Here is a 27,527-nt window from a genome sequence, read left to right on the forward strand (position 1 = left end):
GATAGGTAGGTAGGTAGGTAGGTAGGTAGACAGACAGCAGACAGACAGGTAGGTAGATGATAGATAGGATGGATGGATGGATGGATAGATAGATAGATAGATAGATAGATATGGCATATATACATATATACAAGATGGAATATTTTTTACTTTAAAGATTAAAATCCCAGGGCAGATGAGATGGTTCAGTAAGTCAGAGGGCTTGCTGTTAAAGTATGAGGACCTGAGTTCAAACTTCCAACATCCAAATAAAAGTCCAGAAATGGCTGCTTGAACCTGTAAGTGCACATTGGAGGTTATTGTATTTATTCCATGACACAAACACCATCATTCGCTCCACTTGACAGATGAAGAATTGGAGATTTAAATAGGGTGATACCTGGCTTGGGCACATTATAACGAAGAGGCAAGTCCAGGCCTGTTTGTGTCCAGCCTTAATCTTTTACACCCTTGATCTTTGTCACAATAGCTTCTCCAATTTGTCTTAAAGTTTTGCTTGCTCTCTGCTGGCATTCACTGGCTAGGGCAAGTCCTTGGACCAAAGTCAGAGCTCCAAGTATGTCCTCCAGCAGTGGGCACTGACATTACGAGAACCATCTGCTGGCTTTGTAGATGTAAAGTTAGAAACCACAGTGGAAAAGGGCTTTAGCGGGGATTATAGGAATAGTCCTAACCTGAGGCACAGCCTCCACCCATTCCACAAACAGAAGTGAAAAGACCTCTCGCTCAGGATTAACTGGGTTCTTTACCTTGTAAATCCTTTCTAAATATTAATCTAGTTCTCTGGCTAAGCTAATTTCCAGTTAACTGAAGGGGAAATCATCCCAAACCAGGCTGGAGCAACATCTCTCATCGCAGTGGGTGTCTAGTGACTCACGCCCCACACGGTACAGCAGGTCCCCTTCTGAGAAGCTGAGGCCTGAGAAGCTGAGGCCTGAGAAGCTGAGGCCTGAGAAGCTGAGGCCTGAGAAGCTGAGGCCTGAGAAGCTGGTTGAAGTTCCGGTCAGGACTGAGCTGCGGCCTGGGAACTTAGGTTCCTGGGCTCTTTCACGGGGTATGGGCTCAGCAGGAACCCACAGCCCCAGTTAAGCCCTGGCCATCACAGTATTTGTCCTTTTCCCCAGGTTAGAGACCAAATTCCACGCAAACATCAGCCTGTGCTGAATGTATGCCGGGAATGGGGGTGGAGGGCTGGAGGAGTGGGAACACCTGCTCCTGGGCCGCACAATCCCGAACCAAGGTAAGGTCCTGATGGGGCCCGACCTGGAGCCACTGTAGAGAACCTGCATGTCTTTCAGGTTTACACTGCTTTAGCACCAGCCTTGGGACCTTAGAGTAGCAAAGATTCTCCAGCCAGAGTCGAACGCTAAAGGCTTCAGGAAGCGAAAGGTTGATTCTGAATTTGCATCATTTCCCATGTCAAGGGGCATCCGGCCCCTAAATGTACATGAATCACGCACCTCCCAGGAGGGCCCACGGCAGTATGGTGAGAGGGGTGCTACCGTCTGAGCAGCCCCACGGGCCACTCAGTTCTGATTTTTCCACTTAATACCCAAAAGGCCTGCTGTTGGAAACCTCTGGTGTGTGCGTGAACATATATATGAACATACATGTGAACATATGTGCATGTGAAGGCCAGAGCTCAATCACTCACTCTGTGAGGCCAGGTCCTTTGCTGAGCACACTCCAGTCAGGCTGACTGGCGGGGAGCTCCAGGGTTGCACCTGCCCCTGCATCCTCACCACCCCATTGCAGCCTTTTACATTGGTACTAGGGCTTTGAACTCATGCTTGTGTGGCAGACACTTTACTGAGCCAGTCCCCTCCACAAGTGTTTCTTGAGCTGACACAGTCCAGGCCCAGGGTCTATGGTGGAGGGTAGGGGGTAAACAGATCTGTCACATCCCTGTTTTGTGTCATATGGAAATAGGGTTTTGGTAGGAAAAAATAATAATGGCTTAAAGAAACCATCTATAGGGATGGATTTAAATGTCTATGATCCTCCATTTCTGTCCTAGTTGACTGTTACCCCCAGCAGGACATAGCCTAGAGTCACCTAAGAAGGAAATTCAATTGAAGGATCCCCCAGATCAGATTGGCCTATGCCTGGTAGGGGGTTGTCTTGATTGCTAACTGATGTTAGAGGGCCCAGCCCACTGTGGGTGGTACCATTCCCTAGGCTAGCAGTCCTAGAATGTATAGGAAAACTACCTAAGCAGGAGCCTACAAGGGAAAGAGCAAGCAGTAGTCCTTCTTAGTTTTTGTTTGCTTATTCACTTTTTTATTTTTATGTGTATGCACTTGTGTGAGTTTAAGTGTCCTTCATGAGTACAGGATCCCAAGGGACGGAAGAGAGCATCATCAGACTTTCTAGAATTAGAGTTTAGATGGATGGGAGCCACCATGTGGTGCTGGGACTTGAACCTAGGTTCTCTAGAAGAACAACTAGTGCTGTTAACCACTGAGCAATCTTTCCAACCTCATCCTCCATGATTACTGTTTCAAGTTTCTGCCTGCTTCCCTGTACTGACCTAGAACTATAAAGCCAAATCAAGCCCAATCCTCCTCTAAGTTGCTTTTGGTCAAAATGTTTTATCACAGCAAAAGAAAGGAAGCCAGAAGGGCACCCATGTGGGGCTCCTCAGCTCCACCACCCTATCCTGTCAAGCACTGACAGGCATACTTGGAGGTGAAGGAGGGGAAATGCTGTTTTAATTGCTTCCTGACTCCCTAAGCCTCAAAGATTCTGGAACATACTAGAGGAATTCAGATTACATGCCCGCTGACCTTTCTGGGGGATCCCCTGAAGTAGCACATCACCCCAGTGCTGGCGCAGGGCTCTGGCAGATATGTAGTTCCACAGGAAGCAAGGCAGGGCTGCCTGGGTTAGGAGTGGGAGGGGAGCGCCTGGGTTAGGAGTGGGAGGGGAGCCCTGGTCTCCATTCCTATCAAGGTTCACTTGCTGCGGCAGGAACACCTGCGTCTGCAGACACAGTGCTCATTGTTTTCTCCACAGATCGTTCCACAACTTTCTTCAGAAAGGTGTACACGAGGGAGGGCTGAGGGCCGAGAATTTCCCTCTTCCATTTCACTGCAAAAGACACCAGGCACTGAAGTGGTGTTTTCTGCCCTGGCCTTCTCCTTTGAAAACTCATTTCCTAGGACACACCTGCTTCCTGTTTATTCAGAGACAGAATTCCAGAACCACTGACTCCCCCAGCTAAGGGGAGTCATTAGGGCTCAAACCCACCAGCCACAGAGCCAAAAAGAGACACTAGTCCTTCCGGGCTGTGTTCTTTTCCCACTGCTGCAACCTAATATCTGACCAGAAGCAAGTTAGAAGAAGCAAGGCTTAGTTACTCTGGTTTGCATTGTAAGGGACACAGCCTGTCACGCCGGGGAAGGCAGGACGACGCCGAGGCAGCGGGACAGTAAGTGAGAGGGCTCCGTTACATCTCAGTGTATTAGTGTACTAAGTAGTGAAGATTTCAGGCAGGAACCTAACCAAGGTATGACTCACAAGCCCTGCACCTATGGCCCTATGTTGGCCAGCTAGACCCCATCTGCAAAGAGTAGCCCAGGCCCAGAAAACAGCGCCACCAGCTGGAGACCAAGTGTTAAAAATACATGAACGTGTTGGGGGAGACACTTCACATTCAAAACAGGACTTCACTTGAAAATGGTGTTATCCAAAAGCATCACAACGATTTCCAAGTTACCCCTCCAAGCCTCTTCCTATGGCACGAGCTGATGTAAGGAAAATGTTAAGAAGTTGGGCTCTAGAACCAGAAAACCCTGGGTTCAAAGCGTAACTCTGTAATTTAGGACTACGCAACCTTGGGTAACGTGACATCCTGTCTCCCGGTCTATGATAGATAATAAAATGTAAGTATTCACAAGGTGCCTGAGAACACTAGTGGCAATGTGTGGGATCCCATGACGCACAACGGGCTCTTGATAAATGAGCTGCTATTTTTACCTTGGAGTTTGTTTCCCCAACCCTCCTTCAGGGACTGTGAAAGATCAATGCTTCTGTACTTGGGTTCTTTGTTACTGTGCATGACCTGAACCAGGCTCCTTGTCCAAAGTTTTAAACAACTTGATTCTTCTAAAGTTGGGGGTTTTGTGCCAGGGAAAGGGCTTGACAGGTAAGCTCGGCTCAATAGCAGGTCTGTGAAACCCATTGTTTCTCCTGAGACACAACTGAGTGGCCCTGTCTCCCACACTGCTCTCTCACACTGTACCACCATATGCTGCTGACCCACTGGCCTTTGGGTGAGAGGATTCCAGACTCTGGGCACTGAGCATGATTCCTGCGGTCGCTGACCCATCTGCTCTACCACAGTAGGAGCTGAGAGGCGGGTGCAGAAGCGGTGCTTTTGTCAGCTTTTGCCCAGCTCCTGTGGAAGAAGAGCTGTGGCTCTTATCATCATGAAGGCTTCTGTCAGCACAGTCTGGGAGGAAATTTTCATTCTTAAGGGGAGACAGGTTTATGAAAGAGATTTCAAACATGAAATACTTTATACTGATTCCTGGATGTTTTCATTCACCTACCCATCTACCTGCCCATCTACCAATCTCTCTATCCATTCATTCATCCATCCATCCGTCTGTCCATCCATCTACCCATCCACCATATATCTATCCACCCCACTCTCCTATTAATCCATCTACCCATGCATCCATCTAACCACCAACCCGTCCATCCATCTACCAACCCATTTATCTACCCATCAAGCATCCATCTGCCCACCCATTTAACTATTCACCCACCCACCTAGCATCCATTGTCTACTCATCCATGCAGCAGTCCATTGATCTCATTCTACATTAGGGCACTTGTGTTGGGTACTAATACGAGATGAATATTCTTTTTTTTAAACATTTATTTATTATGTATACATCATACAGCTTTCTGCCTGCATGTATGCAACTAAAGGCCAGAAGAGGGCACCAGACCTGATTATAGGTGGTTGTGAGCCACCATGTGGTTGCTGGGAATTGAACTCAGAACCTCTGGAAAAGCAGACAGTGCTCTTAACCTCTTACCCATCTCTCCAGCCCCGAGATGAATATTCTTAATTCAAACATCTGAAATCTAAAATGGTCCCAAATCTTTAAGCTTCTCGGGTGCTGACCCAATACGGTACGGTGGTTTGAATGGAAGTGCCTCCCATAGGCTTATATAGTTAAATGTTTGGTCCCCATCTGGTAGAACTGTGTGGGAAGGATTAGAAGGCGTGGCCTCTGGAGTAGATATGGTCTTGTTGGAGGAAGTATATTGCCAAAGCCAGGCCAGGCCCAGGCTTTCTCCTTCTCTCCCGCCCTCTCTCCTTCCCTCCCTCCCTCTCTCCTCCCCTTCCTCTCCCCTCCTCCTCTTCATCTCCATCTCTATCCCCCTCCCCTCTCCTCCTCTCCCCCTCTTCCTGCCTGCAACTTTCAGGTGTGAACTCTCATCAACTTCTCCAGCACCATGCCTACTTGTCTGCCGCCATGTTTCCTGCCATGATGATTGTGAACCAATCCCCTGAAACTGTAAATAAACAATCAAATGCTTTCTCTCTCTCTCTTTTTTTTTTTTTTTTTGGTTCTTTTTTTCGGAGCTGGGGACCGAACCCAGGGCCTTGCGCTTCCTAGGTAACCGCTCTACCACTGAGCTAAATCCCCAGCCCCCAAATGCTTTCTCTTATAAGTTGCCTTGGTCACAGAGTCTCTTCATAGCAATAGAAGAGTGACAAGGAGGCACCACCAGTGGAAAATTCCGTACTTGACCTCATATGATAAGTCTTGCTCGGGATGTGAGTGCAATGAGGGATGTTGTACTAATTTACCTTTAGGCTAGGCAGATAAGGTATAAATAAAACTAATTTCATAGTTAGACCTGGGTCCCACTTTCATGATGTCTCAATACAAAGCGAATATTCCAGAATTTGAAAATCCCAAGTCAGGTGCTTCTGCTCCTGCCTATTTTGGAGTAAAGAATACTGAGCCCAAGTGGCTCAAAGACCTCTCAGGTGAAGAGCTTGCCAAAGATGCCCCCATGGCGGTGCTTTGCTTTACCAAGCATGCCAGGTGAAGGGGCCCGCTTTGCAGGTGTGGAGAAGCAGAGCTCATGTGAGGGCTGCACTCATCCCTCCATGGTTTCTTTGAGAAACCTCCCACAGCCAAGAGAACTCCGGGCTAAGCCCCCTTCCCCAAGCATTGAGCTTTGCAGGCTCTGCCCAACCTCCTTCCAGAAAGGTGTGTGACCAGGTGAATACAGATGGGTCTCAGAGTCTACCCTCAGGGGCAAAACCCAGGGAGCCTGCATTCACTGAGCACCAGCTGTATGCCTCACACATGGCTTATGTGAAAGAGAGGCCATCGCCTGAGGGAAGATGGCAAATCTACTCCTTTTATTCTTTCTTGAATTTGGCCTGCAACATTCTCTCGTGCTGGGATCTCTATAGAGACCTGCCGTGGACATCTGGTCCTGGTCCTGGGCTAACTTGACGGATTTCAAACCACAGCACTGACAGAAATGTCAGCTAAAACAAATTCCCACCCAGCCCAAATACAAAAGGCTAAATAAATAAAGCACATTACCGGTGAGGAACTGTTGAGGAAGTCAGCACAGTTGGACCCTGCTGTTGACTTGCTAGGATGCCTTTACTTCCTAGAGAAAAGCCACACAAGGCTGGCAAGATGGCATGACAGGTGAGGTCACTTGCCACCAAGCTTGTTGTCATGAGTTTCTCCCCAGGACCTACATAGTAGAAGGAGAAAACCACCTCTTACAAGACAATGATTGACAGCAGAGGAAATCTATAGCCAGAAGTGTAGCCAGGCATTAACAATTTCTCTTTTGGGTGGGTGGTTTTTTGAGACATGGTCTCACTGTATAACCCTGGCTGTCCTGGAACTCACTATGTAGACCATGCTGACCTCAAACTCATAGAAATCTGCTTGCCTCTGTTTCTTGAGGACTGGGATCAAAGGTGTGGGCCACTATGCCCGGCTAACATTGACATTTTCTAAACATTGACTCCTAATGTCTGCCTTACATAACATGCCTTGCATACATCAAGCAGACAGAAAACACTCAGCCCTTTTCTCTGAGCTGCAGGCCACTGTGACACAGAAGGGGCAATTTGCCTTCTTTCTTTTGTGTGCGGTACCCAGAAAGAACAGACAAACTTCAGGCTGGAGAGATGGCTCAGAGGTTAAGAGCACTGACTGCTCTTCCAGAGATCCTGAGTTCAATTTCTGGCAACCACATGGTGGCTCATAACCACCTGTAGTGAGATGTGGTGCCCTCTTCTGGCTTGTAGGCATATATGCAGGCATATGCAGTACATGTAATAATTCTTTAAAACGAATAGACAGGCTTTATACTGCAAAGAGGCTCTCTCCTCTGTGCTGGGCTGGCAGTTGCGGTGAAGGTGAATGTCCAATGGAGACGTTCACAACCAACCCTGGGAAAACAAGAGGCAGCCACCACTCAGCTTTTCCAAGACCGAATTGTTGTTGTTTTGTTTTGTTTTGAGACAAGGTCTGACTGTGAAGCTCTGACTGATGTCAAACTAATAATACAGACCAGGCTGGCCTCAAACTCAGAGGTCTGCCTGCCTCTTCTTCTGCCTCCACCTCTGCCTGGTACTGGGATCGAAGCATGCCACCATGCCCGTCTCTCTTGCTTTTCTGATCTTAGCAGCACTGAGTGGATCTATTCGAAGTCTCTGTGATAGGGAGACAAGGCTGACTGGACCCCACTCAGAGGTCTTGGTATTTCTCCTTCTTCCCCTCTTCCCCAACTCTCTCTCTCTCTCTCTCTCTCTCTCTCTCTTTTTCTCTCTCTCTCCCCCCTCCCTCTCTCCCTCTCTTTCTCCTTCTCTCCCTGTCTCCCTCTCTCTCTTTCTCCTTTTCTCTCCCTCTTTCCTTCTCTCTCCCTCTCTCCCCCCTCTCCCTCTCTCTCCCTCTCTCACCTTCTCTCTCCGTCTCTCTCCCTCTCTCTCCTTCCCTCTCCCTCTCCCCTTCCATTTCCTCTTATATACCTCACCCTAACCCCCTCCATAGCCGCCATCTTCTATGCCCTCTTCTCCTTCCCATCTGCCCTGTAAAGTCTCAGGAGAGGAAGGGCACCTCCAGGCCTGTGTGATAGGACTAATGTGGTGGTTTATCTTCCTAGAGCTTTGTGGTTTGGATCTCCAGATTGGTGCTGTTGGGAGATGGGGCCTAGCAGGAGATCTGTAGATCAAAGGGGGCTTCTTTCAGAGGAGAGGGTGGGATTTGCAAGTATTTCTTCTCCAAGCCACGATGTAACTGTTGCTTGTTCCTTGTTCTAGTGTCTGCTGTTGGTCTCACCATGAAGTGCTGCAGACTGGGGGGCAGGGGAGGGTCACCATAGAGCCACGCCATGCTATTAGAACTTCAAACTACCCAGAGGCTAATAAGCATCTTTCCTTCATGAGTACAGTGAGGGAAAAAAAAAGGCTGGTTGATACAGAACAGTCCCTCCTTGGACAAACCAGACACTGCAGCATTTCTTCACTGAATTCTGCTTCCCACATCCTGATATGAGCCAGGTCTCCAGCCACACCCAACCACACTCAGATAGCGCCTTTCCACTGTGGTTGGCATAATGCTCATGTTACAACCCTATAGGGTTACACAGCTGGTTTTATTTATGAAGATTAAGGCCAGCTGCCTCCCATCCTCCACCACCAGGCCTCTAACCCAAGTATCTGTATCTCCCTGGGCATCAGTAGGATGGCCCCAATGAATAATGGGTTCTGGGAGGAACTGAGACGTTGAGAAGCAGAAATAGGAGACCAATTTCCAGACCCTAGATTTTTGAAAAATTAGTAGTACTAATTTGTTACTCAACTAGAAGTGACATCGCTTATATAATTTATATTTGTTAGGAATTGTTTACATGGCCAGATGGTGGCAGATCACATTTTAATCCTGGGACTCAGGAGGCTGAAGCAGGTGGATCTCTGTGAGTTCCAGGCCAGCAGGGTCTACAGAGTGAGGGAAGTCTAGGACAGCCAGTGATACAGAGTGAAACTTTGTCTCATAAAACAAAACAAAACCAAACAAACAAACAAACAGAATTAGTTACATAATTACAGTTATTAGGTGTGTGGTTTTATTTTTTAGAAAATTTTCACTTCAAATCGAGAACCTGTAAAGTTCAGGTGGCCCTCCTTCCACACATGTCCTTGGCCAATCTCACTGAGGTCTTACATTAAAACTTTCCTCATTGTCCTTTTTGGAGAAAAGTCATGATGTTCAGACAGCATTCTCGTCTCCCCAGAATCGAGTTGAGGAATACAGCACAAGAACTGAGAGTCTGCACAAATATACATACACGAACACACACAAACATGCCACACACGCAAGCATACATACACATACAAACACACACACACACACACACACACACACACACACACACACACACACACAGAGGAGAGAACTTCATGTCATAGAATGGTAGGCACAACAGTTTGCAAGTCAGGTCCCCCTGATGGAGACTGGCCTACTCACATACTTGGTTGACATTTACTTATTTATTTCTACTTGGTGTTGTAGAATGTGTGCATATGTATATGGGTATGCATATGTCACAGTGTGTGTGGAGACCAGGGGACAACAAACCCCCCTCCATGGTGTGGCTCGGGATGGAAGTCAGGCAGACAGTATTAATGGCAAGCACCTTGGCCTACTGCGACATCTCACCAGCCTTGTGACGGTTCATTATTAAATGTTGGCCATATTGGGTTCAGCAGTGCCTGGAGGCAGGGCAAGTGTTATTTCTGGGGACCGTGTGAGAATATTTCCACCAGAGGCAGACATTTGAATAAGCACACTAAGAAGGTTCACCCTCAAAGGGTGGGTGGGTACCCAACCTGTCCAAGGTCCAGACAGAATAAAACAGTGACAGATTCTCCCTCTCTCTCTCTCTCTCTCTCTCCCTCTTTCTCTCTCTCTCCCCCTTCCTCTCCCTCTCCCTCCCCCTCTCCCTCTCCCTTGATCTCACTCTGTGTGTGTGTGTGAGAGAGAGAGAGAGAGAGAGAGAGAGAGAGAGAGAGAGAAAGGGGGTGGAGGAAGAGAGAGAGAGAGAGAGAGTGTGTGTGTGTGTGTGTGTGTGTATGTGTTTGTGTGTATGTGTCTGTCTGTCTGTCTATCTCTCCCCCTTCTTCTTCCCTCTCTCCTGTCTCTTCCTTCTGTCTGTCCCATCCTCCTTTCCTCTTCCCCCTCCCTCTCCCTTGCTCTCTCTTTCTCTCTCATCTCTGTCTTTCTCCCTTCCCATGAGCTAGGGCATCCATTTTCCCTCCTCAAATATCAGAACCTCTGGTTCTTGGGCTCAGAACTCAGGGTCTTATATGTGAATGCCAGCCCAAGCCCATGGCCTGAATCTCCTCTTCTGGGCCTTGAGTCCTGGACACAGCTCCCTCTTTCTCTGAGTTACGTGATGTGTATCACAGGACTTCGTATGTGAACCAGTTTGTAGAACGAATGCCTTCTAAACCCACATACATAACCTCCTGGTTGTACTTCTCAAGAAGACTAACATGAATGCCATTCTGCCACGTAGCTCTCTCCTCTTGTCTATGGTTTAAACTCTTGGAAGATAGATCAGACAGAAGAGAGACTGGCAGTGAGTGACCAAGGACATGCTGTGTGACTTGTACTCCCCCCTTTCCTGCCCCGACTCTGTTACTGCCTGAATATTATGACCCAGATAGATGCTGCTGCTGCTCTGAGACAAATGGACGAGCAGTGTTTATTATAAAGCATATATTTTTTTTTTGGTTCTTTTTTTCAGAGCTGTGGACCGAACCCAGGGCCTTGCGCTTCCTAGGCAATCACTCTACCACTGAGCTAAATCCCCAGCCCCTATTCTAAAGCATCTTAAGGAAGAGTCAATTCTCTGATAATTCTCTGCAGGATTGATTTAAAGTTGGAGAGAGAGTGATCTTATGCAATTCCCAGCACCCACAGTGCAGTGCACAGCTGTTTGTAACTCCAGTCCCAGAGGTATCTGACATCCTTTTCTGGCCTTCATGGGTGAAAGGCATCCACAGGAGTCCATGAACACACATATAGCCAAGCACCCATCCACCTAGAATAAAATAGATTTTTTAATACAAGGAAAAGCATTCTCGAGAATGACAATGGGTTGGTAAGTTCAGGAGAGTCCAAAAACTTTAGCCCATACAGTGTATGGTCTTTTCTGCTTCCTCTCCCCACTGTTTTGACGGACTTTGTTCTGCACATGCTCCTTTAATTCCAGCACTGTGGAGGCAGAGACAGGCAGATCTGAGATCGAGGGCTTCCAGTGTTCCTCTGCAAACAGGCTTCGTTTACAAGTTAATCTCCATGTAGCTCTTTCTGGCCCCACTCATGTGTCAAATGCTACTAATCTTTGTGGGTATCTGAGGCCCTAGGAATCCTCCATTACCCACCAACTCCCCCAGCAACAGGGCCTTGAAGATGAATGGCCAATGCTACAAAGCTGTAAGCAGGGCATCCGGTTCCCATGACAATCTTGCCTAAACCACAGGTCTCTCCTATTCGAAATATCATTTGTAATCAACACCTACCTCTATAAACCCAGCATCTCTCTTTTTTATGAAGTTTATGTGAAGTGGAATTTATCAGTTGCCAAACACCAGCGATGCTTCAAACAGAAAGGAGATGGGCTGTTTTATGAATGCTAAGTCTTGAATGTGTAACGCATCCCTTGCCCTGATGAAGTCTGGCACCTCCTGCCAAATCGTAGGGACAGAGTGAGATAACTCAAGGACACAAGTGTTTGCAGAATCGCGACTGCACACATTTACCCCAAAACCAGGGGACTGTGCTTCAGTGGGATGTTATTCATTTTGACTTCATGGCTGTGCACATGAGGACAACAGAGAAATCTAAAGACAGCAGAGTGAATGAACTGCTCATGCGTATGTCTCAATATTTGGTTTCTTGTCTTAAAGTAAATTCTAAAATTGTGCCTGTTTCAGGGCCTACAAACCTGAATATGTCTCTGCTTGGTACTTAGGTCTCTAGCCAAAGCAGGAAAAAGAAAAAGATAAGTCAGATGAGGACCCGTTTTTCTGCCAATGAAATAAAACAAAACAAAACAGGAAAATGTGTATTTATATTTATAGGCTCCAAGAGCCATTCTGCAGGTGGAGGCAGGAGTGGATGGATGTCTCCGTCCCACTTTCTTTACTGTATTAGCTGCTGACCCCTGTGAGTGTGTAAGTCTGTGATGTCAACATCAGAAACAGTCTGGGTTTCACTCCAAGGCCTGAGACAGACAAGAGGGAGCACGTGTGAGTTTATGGCCACTGCTAATTTATGCATATTCCCGTGCAAGGTGGAGGCCCGGGATGAATAAGTTACACCTTTTATCACCCAAGATCCTGTAGTTAGTCATTTAACGGGAACAGTTCTTACTCCAGGGAGTGATGAACCCTGATCTATGTGCACCTTAATCATGCTGTTTCTCTTTCAAAGACATAAACACACACTCACCCACTAATCTTGCAACAGCAGGCCCCCGTGCTGAGAGCACAGTTCTCAACCTTCCTAACCTGAGGCCCTTTAATGCAGTTCCTCGTGTTGGATGACCCCAGCCATAAAATTATTTTTGTTGCTACTTCCTAACTGCAATTTTGCTACTGTTGTGAGTCACACTTTAAATATCTGTGTTTTCCAGATGGTCTTAGGTGACCCCTGTGTCAAAGTGTATGTTACCTTCCTCCGAGGGGTAGAGACCACAGGTTGATAACTGCTGACTTGGAGGATGTCCCCCCAAGTGCGGCACGGCTCTGTCTTACGTATAAAAGCCTCATGTCAGCCTTGCTCCTACCATTTCCCCTCCTGGGTTCAAGGTGGAAGGCATTCCAGCAATTCAGGGCAGAGCATGACAACCTTTTAAAAGAATATTGCTCTTAGGGGCTGGGGATTTAGCTCAGTGGTAGAGCGCTTGCCTAGGAAGCGCAAGGCCCTGGGTTCGGTCCCCAGCTCCGAAAAAGAGAACCAAAAAAAAAAAAGAATATTGCTCTTGCTGGCTGATGGTGGCACATCCCATCGCTCAGGAGGCAGAGGCAGGAGGATCTCTCAAAGCCAGGCTGGTCTACACCATGAGTTCCAGGACAGCCAGGGCTACACAGAGAAACCCTGTCCTGGAAAACATACATACATACATACATACATACATACATACATACATACACACACACACACACATATACACACACATACATATATATACATACACACACACATACATACATATGTACACACACATATACACACATACATACACATATACATACATACATACACATACATATATACACATACATATACAGACACACATACATACATACATGCACACACATATGTACACACACACACACACACACACACACACACACAGTGTCTTAGTTTAGATGTACTGCTGTGAACAGACACCATGACCAAGGCAACTCTTAAAAGGACAGCATTTCATTGGGACTGCCTTACAGGTTCAGAGGTTCAGTCCATCATCATCAAGGTGGGAACATGGCAGCATCCAGGCAGGCACGGTGCAGGAGGAGCTGAGAGTTCTACATCCTCATCTGAAGGCTGCTAGCAGAACACTGGCTTCCAGGCAGCTAGGGTGAGGGTCTAAAAGCCCACACCCACGGTGACACACCTACTCCAAAAGGGCCACACCTTCTAATAGTGCCACTATGTATGTGTGAGTGTGTGTGTGTGTATTTCTCTTCCTTGTTCCCACTGTTTCCTCCTAAAAGTAAACATTAATTTTATTTTTATGTGCATGTGTGTTCACATGTTGTATGTGTCTCTTTGCGTGTACATGCTTGTGTGTATGGGTGCCCACGGAAGCTACAAGAAGGCGTGGAATCCCATGGAATTGGACTTGTATAGTCAGCTCCCCAACATGGATACCAGGAACTGAATTCAGGTCCGGTGGAAGGACAAGTGCTTTAACCACTGGGCCATTCCTCCAGTCCCATTTGTGATTTTTTTTTTTTAATAATTGGTTCACCGACACCTAATATGAAAGTAATTACAAGTGATTCCTCTTAAGCCATCAAGAGAATTTCCTTCAAATAGCTCTTTAGTCATACCCCGATTTGGTCAGGGGATGTGACATTTAATGGAGTTACACTCTGCCAAGGACGGGCAGGATATACAGACGCAGAAGCAGACAACATAGCCCTGGACAGATGCACAGCTCAAAGAGCAGGGCAGCCGCAGGGCGGCCTGGAGTGTTGACAACCTCCAAGTGTGTAAAGGGGAGCTCTGGCGGGGACAAGGCAGGTGGAAAGCCACTTTCTAAGGACCGAAAAACCCAAACTATAATTAATTTACCTCTTCCCTAAGGATGTGACTTCAGGAAGTCCCTTCCCTCCTCTGGTCCTGCCACCTGTCTCACCCACTGAAGGGACAGAAAAAAGAGGCTCGTGACTGTGTTCCCACTGTGCCGAGTGAATAGATCCCAGCAGCCCGCAGGTCTGCACCTACCCTTGCATGCATACCTCAGCCTATGGTCCCCTGTAAACATTCAGTATGATGAAGCAGGTGACATTTCTGCTTAGAAAGCGACTTCAAATGTTTTGCCTCCTGCAGATGAAAAAATAAGAATGTAAAAACAAGAATAACTTCTCTTTTGTGTATGTGTAGTGTCAAGTATCAAATCCAGGACCTCGCACATGCCAGGGAAGTACTCATGACCACACCATGGGAAAAAACAAAATCCCAGGAAAGAGAGAGTCCCTTCTGATGGGATGCAGACCAGAAGGACCTTCCAGTGGGATGCGGACCCATGTGCCTATGGAGGCCATGGATGTGGACCGCTGTAGGCTTCCGATGGGATGCAGATTGCTGCAGGCTTCCGGTGGGATAGACCACTGCAGGCTTCCGGTGGGATAGACCACTACAGGCTTCCGGTGGGATAGACCGCTGCAGGCTTCCGGTGGGATAGACCACTGCAGGCTGGCATGTAGAAGAATTAAAGTTGGGACTGCAAGGCTCTCTTCAACTCTTTCCTCTCCTGCTGCTCAAAGAAGGCCCAGAGTTTAAATCCTTCATGTCTGTGTTCTTCTTGTGCAAAGTGCCTGGCTTCTCCAGTCCGGAAACTGTACAGAACAGGGCTCGCTCTGCCTTATATTTAAAAAAAGAAAAGGAAAAGAAAAAAAAACACAATAAATACCATTGTATTCCAGTACCTTAAACAATGTGCTTTTTTTATTTAATGTATATGGGTGTTGTGTCTGCATGTATCTCTGTGCAATGGAGGCCAGAAGACGATACTGGATTGCCTGAGACTGGAGTTATTGACCAGTATACGCCACCATGCTGGTGCTGGGAATTTCACTCAGGTCCTGTGAAAGAACAATCACTGCTCTTTAACACCAAGCCCCTTCTCCTGTTCTGCCTCTCCATCTTCACACAGCAGATCCCAGTGAGGATAATTCTCTCACCGATCTGGAAGGTAAGAGGAAGGAAAGGCAGGAGCTTTTAATAAGTCTAGGCCCCCAACCCAGTAGCTAGTCACCTGATGAGATTCTGACAGATTTTGAAATGATACCACATGGAGCAGATCTTCTACATGGAGTAGAAGCTGTCTAAAGATCAGACTAGCTACTGAGATTGAACTCTGCCAGGAGCACCTAAGGACTTCCACTCAAGCCCAGGGTCTGCCCAGCACCACAGCCAACTCTGCAGGGTGCACCATAGTGTAGAGAAAGCTGGCCCCGCCCATGTGGCTGTATGTTGGTGCCTGCACCGACAGTGTGTGAGTATCGGACGTAGGTCTGCGGGATTGAAATAAATCAAGTACACAGGTCATCCGTTTTCAACGAGTGCCTTCCAAGGCTTTTACTGAGATCTCCTTATATACCCCAGGCAAAAGCCTTGGAAAACAACAAGGCAGGTGAAAACCCCCAACCAGGAAAACAGGAAAAGTCTATGTGGTGAAAGTTCTGGCCCAATCAGGGGCATAAACAACTTCTTAACAACAACAAGCAGGAAGGCTCAGTGGGGAGGAAGGGTGCCATGGAGAATCCCAGCCCCAAATCAGGGGCTAAGAGCAGCTCCCAGAGCAGCTCCCAAGGGTGTAAACAATTTCTTGCTATAGCAGGCTAAAAGGCTCAGCGAGGGGGGAGGGAAACACCAAGGTAGGGCCCAACAGCTGTACCAAGTGTATGTCAGAGCATTTCAACCCCTATAGGTATGGGATTCTCAAGCCCTTGCCTTTTGGTTCAAGTCAACGAATAAAATTAAATCAGCTTGTCAAAGCGGAGATGAAGCCTTGCTTCTTTATTGTGAAGGAGCAAAAGCGGGTGGGGGACAGAACGCAGTCAAAACACTCTTTTCAGAAGGAAGCGTAAATATCTGCTTCCCTTCACATCGTCAGGAAGGAAGCCTGGGTTCAGCTACAATGCACATATGTTTATGGGTTGACCACACTCACAGACATTTTATTATATTATGTGTTCACTTTTTATTTCTATGTGTGCCCAGATTGTTATCCGTCTACACAGATCATAGCCCTAGATATTAGCAGGCTTTTAAATGTATTCTTATTTCTACTTTCATTTCCATTCCTTCTCTTGTTATTTGAGTTTCCCTTTCTTTTTGAAAACTTTTATTCCTGTGGTGTGTATGCATGCCTGTGTTTGTGTATGTGCACACGTGCGTGTGAGTGCCCACGAACGTGCAAGTCCGGAGACGCCAGAGTTGGCATTAAGCATGCTCCTGAATGCCTCTCCACTTTATATTTTGAGACAGGGTCTCTCAGTGAACATGGAGTCCACTAGTTTGCTCGATGGGTTGGCTGGCAACCCCTCAGGATCTTCCTGTCAACATCCCCCAGAGCTGGGATTACAGGCAAATGCCACAGCACTGGGTTTTTTTGTTTTGTTTTGGTTTGGTTTTTGTCTTTTTTTTTTAATGTGGGGGCTCAGGATGTGAACTTGGGACTTTGCACTTGCATAGGATTTTACTAACTGAGCTGCCTCTCTTCCTAGCACCTTGCTATGTAGCCCAGGAACTCTGTATTCTCCTAGTTCAGCCTTCCCTCCAAACACCAAGGTTACAGATGCAGGCCACCGTATCCCACTTGACTTTTACTTTTTCATATACCAAAGAAATACAGCATCATATTTTCAATTTATTTTATTTTTCATCAATTTTGTCGTGTTTTTCAGAGCTGAATATCTCTGTGCAACAGCCCTGGGTGTTCTTGAACTCTCTAGTCCAGGCTGGCCTTGAACTCATAGCTATGCCTGCCTCTGCTTCCACCATGCCCAGCTACATCAAAATAGTTTTAAACATCCGAATGTGAAAAGTACAAATAAATTAAAACAAACAAATCCTGCCTCATCACAGGGATATGGATGTATCTGGGTGTGTAGTTTTCCTGGAAAAAAAACAAGCAAGAGCTTCCTCTACCATTTACGTTCTGTTGTCCTTGTATGTCTGTGTTTACACCAACATCTTACGACTGTGCAGACATCAGCTGCTTGCCTGTATTTACTGATGCTCACCAAAAGAAGCTGGCCATCCAGCCAGCCCTTGGAAAAGCATGCTTACTTCGAAGAACGGTCTTTGCAGGTGTAGGAAAGATGAAAAGTTCTTAGATTACTGGTGTGGTCCTCAAACCCAGTGGCATTAAGAGAAAATGAGGAACAGCTGGAGAGATAGCTCAGTAGTTGAGAGCACTTGTTCTTGCAGAGGACCTGGGTTCTATTCCCCACAGGGCAGCTCACAACCATCCATAACTTCAGTTCCAGGGGATTCAACACAACTCTGTCTTCCGTGGGCACCAGGCACACATGTGGCATACAGAGATACATGCAAGCAAAACACTAAACATAAAATAATTATTTTTTTTCTAAACAGAGGATCAATTGCAGATAGATGAGAAGATCAGATCTTCCTGAGTCCACTTGATGTTGAGAACCCACAGACTGCGTAACTTACAATGGCCAGACACATGCTTGGCTGAAGGTTTAGAGGTGAGAAGTCAGGACTGAGGGCATTGGGTGAAAAGGACCTTCTTGCTGTGTTATCCCATGGTAGAATGGAAAGGCCAGGGCAAGAGAGCTTCCAAGATCCAAAGCCCAGCCCCGAGCTCTTTAATGGTCTTCATTCATTAGTTGGTGAGGACAGAGTGTCATGGCCCATCACCTTTCTCAAAGCTTCACCTCCTGGGCTGGAGAGACGGCTGAGCAGCCAGGAGTGCTCACTGTGCTTGCAGAAGACCCAAGTTCAATTCCTCCCTCCAACACTCGGCAGCTCACAATACCTGCAGCTTCAGCTCTGGCTGAGGTGTTGCCTCTGGCCCCCAGGTGCACCTGCCCCATTCACCCACACACATGTAATTAAATAAATAATATAATATAATACAATATCTTTTTTAAAAAATCCATCTTGTACTGGTGTTGTATTAAGGGTTGTTTTCAGCACATGTTTTGGGGAAGACATATTTGAACATGTGTTCATATGTACATGTATACAAGTCCAAGAAATGCCACAGCTTGCTGGGAGCCACCAGCAGTAAGGAGAGGGGTGTAAATACAGTAAGACTTGCCAATACCTTAACTTTTGGCCTTGGAATTAGGGAGGAGTAAATTTTTGTGCTTTGAGCCCCTGTATTTGTGGGAAGTTGTTGTGGGAGCCACAGAACACTCATGCCCTATCCCAAACCACCCAACCATTTACCCTCTTTCTCTTCATCTGCCTTCTGACCCAGTGAATAGTGTTCATAGGGCCCATGATCCTTTATAGGTGTTGTTAGCTCAGAGACTAGCACTGAGAGATGAGGGGAGGGGGAGCATTTATTTTTTTGTCTCTCTGACTCCCGACCCCAAAGACAGGGTTTCTCTGTGTAGCTTTGACTATCCTGAAACTGGCTCTGTAGACTAGGCTGACTTCAAAGTCACAGAGATCCCTCTGCCTCTCTCTGCCTCTCTCTGCCTCTCTGCCTTGATGCCTCTCTGCCTCTCTGCCTCTGCCTCTGCCTCTGCCCCTGCCCCTTCCCCTGCCTCTGCCCCTGCCCCTGCCCCTGCCCCTGCCCCTGCCCCTGCTCCTGCTCCTGCTCCTGCTCCTGCTCCTGCCCCTGCCCCTGCCCCTGCTCCTGCTCCTGCTCCTGCCCCTGCCTGTGCCTCCCTAGAGCTGGGATTGAAATTGTGCTCCACCACCATCCGGCTTCACTATTTACTCTCTTGTTATACATTTGGTCCCTCTACTCAACTCCCTGTCCCTTTGGCCAGAGGCTGATCTCAGCTCAGCTGCTGTGTGACCTAAGTTGTTACTTTGTGTTTATGCCTCCGACCCTGACTGATAGCTTAAATCACCTTTTCCACTGTCATGTTAAACCAGTTCATTGTGTGTGCCACCAAAATTTATTCATAACGCACAACTTAATTTAACCACATTTTAGCAATTATGCATACAAGTTGCTTCAGCTTTTCGCTCATACACAGGGAGCACCTTCGTCATCAAAGCACTTGACGTAGCCATGATTCTTTAAGATAAATTTCTAGGAATAGACTCATTTGAACAGATAATCTAAAAAACCAGTTATTTAACATCACTAGTTAACATCAGGTGGTAATTCTGTGATGTTCATTGGTAATTTTGGTCAGAGCTCCTGACATATAGTATGTCTGTAATGCTGTATTAACTTATACGCCCATCATAGAGGACAAAGAGTTTTGCCTGGCATGAAGTCTAAGGCCCAGGGGTCCCAGGCTTCATTACCAAATGCGCATTGTGAGTGAGAGGAGACAGGAAGTCTGAGTGTCAAGGGGAGCCTTCTGAAATGGAGAAGCGTCCTAAAGCAGAGAAAAACATGTGCACCCTGTTCCAGGGTTATCAGGAAGCATGTCTGAAAGTCCTTGTAATGGACGCTTTAGGTCAAAGACAGGGTGATTCCAATTAAGGAATTTTAGTAGCAAGGAGAAAGCAGCTGCAAGGTTGGGTAGGTGAATGGCTATTATTGTCTGAGATTAAAGCAGCAAGCCCTTCAGATAGAGAGTGCATTGTTCAGAAGAACCGATTAGGAACACGCTGGCCATAGACATCGCTGTACATGGGAGGATTGTTCTAACTAGAGTTTGTGATTTAGTCCATGACACTGACCTTATCGTGAGTGAATTATGATGTTTTCTGGGTCTCAGCCGTGTGCTCTCTCAATGAGCTGACCTCATCCTGATAAAATAATCAGTTCAGGTTCGTCATCACCATCTGTCTGGACAGCAAATGGGTAACTGTGCGATGCTTAGATTTACTCTCATTAGGAGGCTGTGTGACGAGTGTAGAGGAACCGATCGCCATGAGCTCCTTCCACAACCCATTCTGCAATCTCAGAGTGGCTCTCTACCACTTAAGAAGTACTCACGCCTAAAATTAAAATGAACTTGCTGGAAACAACAGCCCGGGAGGCTCTGAAGCCCCATGCTGGGTACATGAAGAGTCAGACAAAGGTACAGAGGGGTCTGCCTGGGACCACCGTGCAACCTGAAAGGGTGGTTTAAAATTCCAAGGAGGCAGTGTGTTCATTCATAAAATTACGTCCTTTGAACAAGAAAATTAACAATCCATCCAAGATTAAAGAGAGAAAGAAAGGAAGAAGAGGAGGAGGAACAAGAAAAGAAAACTATAGGAAAGAGAAGTAGTTGAAGTAAAATTTGACAATCCCTCCAGTGCTAGGGGTTGAACCCACATCGGCAAACACTTCCCGCTGAGGTACTTCCCAGTCTATGGAGGGTGGAGCCAGTCATTAGAATGGTAGGTTTTTTACCTAGGAAGCGCAAGGCCCTGGGTTCGGTCCCCAGCTCCGAAAAAAAGAACCAAAAAAAAAAAAAAAAAAAAAAAAAAAGAATGGTAGGTTTTATTTTAAAATTTTATCCCACAGGCTGGGAACGTATCCCAGCAGGAAGCTCGGATGTAGTCAGTCCAGTTGGTGGAGTGCCTGCCTGTGTGTTTGATACCCCAGGACCTGTAAACCAGGCACAGTGTGCATGGCTGTAACAGTGACTGGGGGAGAGCAGTAAGAAGGTGGGCGCTCAAGGTCACCCAAATACAAATCTGAGACCAGCCTGGACTTTAAAAGATTCTGTCTCAAAAAAAAAAAAAAAAAAAGAAAGAAAAAAGAAAAGTAGAAAAGAAAGAGGAGAAGGAAGGGAAGGAGGGAGGAGAATGGAAGAATGGGAGGGTCCATTCTAAGTAACCACGACCCAAAGCATGTGTCCTCTTCTCTCATGGCAAACCCTCACCTTTTTAAACACCAAATCTGTGTCTCGCGCCCCACCCCCACCCCCGCCTTAGTCTCTCCTCCCTTAGCTTTTCAAATCTGGGTGGAACTAGAGGAAAGCCCACGACGCCCAGTCATTGACTTCACCTTCTCACTCCTCGGCCCACCCACTCGTATCTGAGAGACTCATCTATCCTAGAAGGCAGACATTCCAGAGCGACTGACTGGGTGACCTGTGACTAAGACCCCCGTGTGTGTGCAAAGCACAAATGGTATGTGCAGTCCATCTAAAGCATCTAGAGCAGAGGGAAAGGACATTTTCCCCCTAAGGTGTTCCAAGGGCAGGTGGGACTCATTATTTATGGTTTGTCACAGTGAATAAATACCTACCCTGCTATCCTACAGTTTACCCCAAGGGAGATGAATTAATAATTGGTCAACGGGAAAGAACATCATCAGAGTAGTACTGTGTGACTACACCCCACGCCACTGAGACCCCTTCCTGGCCTGCCTGTCAGTCACCATACATAGACAGACATCAGGGTCACTTGGGTAAGGGACAGTCTCGTGTGTGAACACAAACTGAAGCATCTTCTCTCACTGTACGTTCTAAAAGTAACATTGAGAATAGCATCTTTCATCGTGTGTCTTTTACCTGTGCATCCATTCCGCCCAGCGTGCTGCTTAGAAACACAGACTTGGCAGTAATCAATGTGTGCCCGACTGTCACTGTGAAACCCATTGTTCTGTATGCTAACTGAAGGAGCAAGTTGTTTTAAAAAGGAAGCAAGACGAGAGAGGTGGCTTGGTGGGTAAAGCCTACGTCCCAAGAATGTCTCAGGGTTTCTATAGATATGACAAAACGCCATGACCAAAAAGTAAGTTGGGGAGGAAAGGGTTTATTTGGCTTACACTTCTGCAGTGTAGCCCATTATTGAAGGAAGCCAGGGCAGGAACGCAAACGGAGCAGGAATTTGGAGGCAGGAGGTGATGCAGAGGTCATGGAAGGATGCTGCTTACTGGCTTGCTCACCGTGACTTGTTCACCATGACTTGCTCAACCTGCATTTTTATAGATCCTGGAACCAAAAACCCAGGGATGGAATCACCCACAATGGGGTGGGACCTCCCCTATCAATCAATCATAAGAAAATTCCGTATGGCTGGATCTTATAGAACCATTTTCTCAATTGAGATATCTTCCTTTCAAATGACTTTAGCTTGTGTCAAGTTGACATGAAAACCAGCCGGGACACAGACTTTAACAGTTATCTGTGAGGCTTGAATTTCTGACCTTGATACTTATTTGCATCTTACCTTGAATATGTTACTCCAGTCTTTTATGCCTTCATTTTCTAACCTGTAGGATGAAGCTGCTTCCAGTCTCTAGATTGAGAGATTGTTGGGAGACCCGAGGAAGTCAAACACTCAGAGTTTCAGAAAAAAAACATGGCTCTTGGTAGGAACTACATACACAATCCTATGTTGGTTTCGTCCCTCTCGTGGCCTATCACAGGAATACAGTTCTGGTATGTCAGGTGATCAGCACCGGCAAGCAAATGAGCAGGCATTCACACAAGTCCAGAATGATAAAGGGAACCCAGATGAAAAATAATCTTTCACTAGAGGAAGAAAGGCAAGAAGGGAGAAGACCCCAGGGAACGGGGAAACATCTGCAGATGGCTCTGCATGGATGGCCCAGCTCAGCAGAGACTCCTTGAGGCAGAATGCGTACACAGTCAAGCTAGGCTGGGCCTCTTCCGCCAAGCTGAGGGATTTGAATTTCATCCTCAAAGCCAAAAGAATGCCCTAAAGGAGTTTTAAATAACCTGGCCTTGGAAGGGTTAACAGGCCAGCATCCAACTGCCCACCCTCACCCTTGCTGTATTGGAAAGAAACCCCACTTTGCTTTCTTTTGTGATCTTGAGAATATTTACGAGAAGCTTGTGGGGGTCTTGAATTGTGACCCATTTTCCCAGATGCAGTCCTTATGATTCTGTGGAGGTGACTCGCCAATATTAAATGCTGGCTCCTCCTGCAAGATAACCCCAAAAGCCTGCATGTGTACCCAATTCTTTTTCACCAGTGCAATAGTTTTCTTAAGGGGACCTTTCGCCAATTATGTTTCTTCATCTGTAACCTGTGGTGTAAAACAAAATAAGCCCAGTCTTTTGAAACATTTGGAGCAAACCACTTGGCGGGGCTGTCTGGCCAGCGTGAGGGAAACCAGCAGATTTATTTGAGAAAATGTATTTATGGTACAAATGGGTGTTCCAAATGGGGCTGTTATCTGGCCTTTTCATCATTGCCATAAATGTCCTTCTAGGACATAGATGCCCACAGTAACTCCATCGTGCTTCCTGGGCGAGCTGTATTAATGTTTGCTCCAATAGTGCATTCTGAATGCTCAAGCGCAAACTCTTTGCTGGATGCTTGCTCCATGAAACGTTTTCAGGGCAGTCAAAGGGACGAGGTAAAGGAAGATTTACGTGTCAGGGGACAGCACAGTGAAGCCAGTTCATAGCTCGGGACACAAGAGAGTAAATCATAACTAAATGCCGTAGGGGAGTTTCAAAGGACATCAGCTTCTTTCTGGATTTGGGGGTCCTGTCCACCAGAGTGGAACATCTGCCCTCAGAGAGAGGCTGTAAGGCTCGGCAAGGCTCACACCTCTCAAGGTGAGACTTCTCCAAAGGCTGCGTGGTTTACATCTCATGCAGAATGGAAACTCTTGGTTTCCATGGCCCCAGATTCTAGTCTGGAAATAAACATTGAGACATCGATGCTTTGAAACTTCTTACGACATTCCTGTGCCAAACCCTAAAATACTTAGCCATGTGTTCTGTTTGGCTTCTTGGACTCTGAAGCTATGGAAGCAAAGGAAACAGACTCTTAAGAGACTGACCCTTTCGTGACTTGAGAAAAGGAACCGTGTTTGTTTAGTTACAATCGTGTGCATACAGAAATGCGGCAGCTATCACACAGGTGTGGCCAAAATCCCATATTTTTATACATTTAAGAGAAAGAGGAGCAATTTTTTTTAAAAAAGAAGTTACTACATAATTCTTATATGTGAGAAAAATGTGTTATTGCAAGCAGCACCCTGTCTAAAGAGAGTGCGTGTAGTGGTGGGAGAGATGGCTCTGCAGTTAAGTGCACTATTTGCCTTTCCAGAGGAGATTAAATTCCCAGCACCCACATGACTACAGCTCAGTTTTGGGGGGCCTGATGCTGACATCTTTCCTCCATAGGCAACAGACATGCAACGGATGCACAGACATTTTATGCACATACATAAAATGTTTTAAAAAGAAAACATGTGGGGGTTGGGAATTTAGCTCAGTGGTAGAGCACTTGCCTAGGAAGCACAAGGCCCTGGGTTCGGTCCCCAGCTCCAAAAAAAAAGAACCAAAAAAAAAAAAAAAAGAAAAAAAGAAAACATGTGGACTTTTGGGTGGGAAAGATTTATTTCTCTGTCTAGACATTGGCAAAGATCTTGAGAAAGGCTGTCTGGCCAGCAAAGGAAGAGGAAGCCTACAGAAGGTTGGAGGACTTTAGAAGTCTTCACATAGCCAACATTAGGTCATAACTATGCATTTTCTCTCTCTCTCTCTCTCTCTCTCTCTCTCTCTCTCTCTCTGTGTGTGTGTGTGTGTGTGTGTGTGTGTGTGTGTGTGTGTGTGTGTGTGTGTAGAAAAAGAGAAAAAAATGTGTCCAATTTGCAAATTTCAATTTCAAGTCTTTCCTGGGAATGAAATTGGCAGCCATGCTGGGAATTGAACTCAGGACCTCTGGAAGAGCAGTCAATGCTCTTAACCACTGAGCCATCTCTCTACATGTTATCATTCTTGTTGTATTCTCAGACTGTATGTTGAGCCCCTAGTCCCCAGTATGTATTTGTCCACTGGTCCATCAAGGAGGCAACTAAGGTTAAATGAGGCCATAAGCATGGGGCCCTCTTCCAATAAAACCCGTGAGTTAGGTCTTGTTCTATTCCAAGCAACACCCTAGCTTAAGAAAGTAGGGGTGGGAGAGACGGCACTGTAGTTTGTGTATTCGCTGTACTGGAACAGGGAGAGACCAGAGGCCTCTCTCTCTCGGCACACACTAAGGATACTCGGCAAAGGCAGCAAGTACTCTTTTTTTTTTTTTTTTAATTTTTTTTTCATTTCAGAATTGCTGTTAGATACAGACATCATAGAAAAACACACGTACATATACTGGATATTTTCCATGACGTAAGAGATGGAAATAAAGTCTAAGGGCCATTAGAACTGAAAGTATCCCATGGATGTCTGAGGACGGCCCCTCCTTAAATGTCCTTGATCACCTCCTCAAGTTCTTCCTTTGTAAACATGTGGAAAATCTGACCAGGCTGCACTGTGGCTAGCTCGATGTTAATTGCATTCCTCCATGACTTGCTTGAAGATGACGAGTGAAGACTTGATGGCCGCCTTCAGAGTCATAGACTTGTGGTAAACTTCTTGCAAGGAGCTCTGGTCTCCCTGTGGCAGAGCCAGTTGCTCGAGCATCTCACTGTACAAAGGTCCCAGATGGGTCCATGCGAAACTCCTCCTCATCTCCTTAAAACAATGCTACTCCACAGGGACGAGATGTGGCACCTGGATCTGCATCTTCTCCAAACTGCAAAGCCAGATCGGACACAGCCTGGGTCACACTCTCAACTGTCATTGTTTCCTTATAGGTGAACTAGTGGTTCTGTGTCTCCACTCTGGTTTTATCAATTAAAGTTTCAGCATCAACAGTGAGCCCACTCACGGCACAACCTATATGAGTGACAATTGCTACAATTTTCTCAATGCCGCTAGGCTCCATTAGTGGGGAGGTAATTCTCTTCTCCACAGTTAGATATGCACCCTCTGACGCCTGGATTTTGCAATTATACATTTGAATTGGACCCCGAGTGAGCCTAATTCTGTCATGCTGCTAGGGTTGTTGTTGATCTTTGAACTGACTGTTTTTGTGTGTCAACTTGACACAAGCTGAAGTTGTTGCAGAGAAACGACCCCAAGGAAATGCCTCCATGAGACCCAGCGTAAGGCATTTTCTCAACCAGTGATCAAGTGGGGTGGGGGTGGGGGGACACAGCCCACTGTGGGTGGTGCCATCCCTGGGCTGGTGGTCCTGGGTTCTATAAGACAGCAAGCTGAGCAATCCAGGGGAAGCAAGCCAGTAAGAAACATCCCTCCATGGCCTTTGCATCAGCTCCTGCTTCCTGGCCTGCTTGAGTTCCAGTCCTGACTTCCTTTGGTGATGAACAGCAACGTGAAGTGTAAGCTGGATAAACCCTTCCTCCCCAACTTGCTTCTTGGTCATGATGTTTGAAGCAATGCCCAAGTTTCACACCTCCAGAATATTGCTCAGAACTTGAACCTGATATTCCATAACCTCCTCTGTCCAAGCATCCATGACTTCAGCATGTTCTGTGGTTCATTGCATCCAAACATGGCTGCTCCCATCCGAGTCTTCCTGAACAACATCCACCACTGTGTCTGAGAGTTCAGGGCCGCCATGCCAAGTTCTTGTTCCCGGATGACGACCCATTCATCACGCTGTCTATATAGAGGGCACCCTTTGGAGACTTTGGGTGGGTGGGATGAGAAAATGACACAGCCAAGGGTGAGTGAAGATTCAGTCTAGGAGACCCTGAGAAGCTGCCTTAATTAGCCAATCTACCAATTCCACTGCTTAGAAATCCATCCGAGAAAGTAACTCATCCATTCACTCATTCAACGTATATTTACTGGGCACCTAGTCTGTGTGAGGCCTGGTACCTAGGGATGTAATCATCACATCACGATCGTAAGTTATCGTCTAGTCCAGCTGTTACATTAGCAGTCCTGAAAACGTAGCCATTTTCCAGAAGATTTCTATCAGAAGCAAAACCATAATCGGAACCTGTGCGGTGGCTTCCTGACATGGAAGACGGATGGAGTGGACGGTACTGAGGAAGTGGGACTCTCCTACAGAAGGATGAGCCAGTTACACGGCTGCCATCTCACCTCAGACGACACCACCAAGTGCCAGCATCTCTCACGCTAGTGGGACAGCAATATTCTCTGTGTGTGTGCGGTGAATAACTCCCTAAAAGATCAAAACTCTGCCTGAAGACTGGGGAGAGGTGGGGCAGGACTTTGATTCCACTGCTCTGGAGGCAGAAGCAGGCAGATCCGTGAGTTCCAGGCTAACCAGGGCTACATAGTGAAAGCCTGTCTCAAAGATCTCTCTGGTCTGGAACTCTAG

The 27,527-nt window shown here is 46.7% G+C and overlaps 1 protein-coding gene and 1 pseudogene; one reads left to right on the forward strand and one right to left on the reverse strand.

The window, feature by feature from the left end:
- Erich1 (glutamate-rich 1) overlaps positions 1-27,527 on the forward strand; it is a gene marked incomplete at its 5' end in the record, with an annotated part of 52,793,804 nt that overhangs the window by 21,664,615 nt on the left and 31,101,662 nt on the right.
- Positions 25,557-26,260, reverse strand: LOC148000557 (proteasome subunit alpha type-5 pseudogene; annotated as a pseudogene).

The sequence above is a fragment of the Rattus norvegicus genome, chromosome 16, assembly GCF_021556685.1.
Source record: "Rattus norvegicus strain SHRSP/BbbUtx chromosome 16, alternate assembly SHRSP_T2T, whole genome shotgun sequence".
Taxonomy (NCBI): Eukaryota; Metazoa; Chordata; class Mammalia; order Rodentia; family Muridae; genus Rattus; species Rattus norvegicus.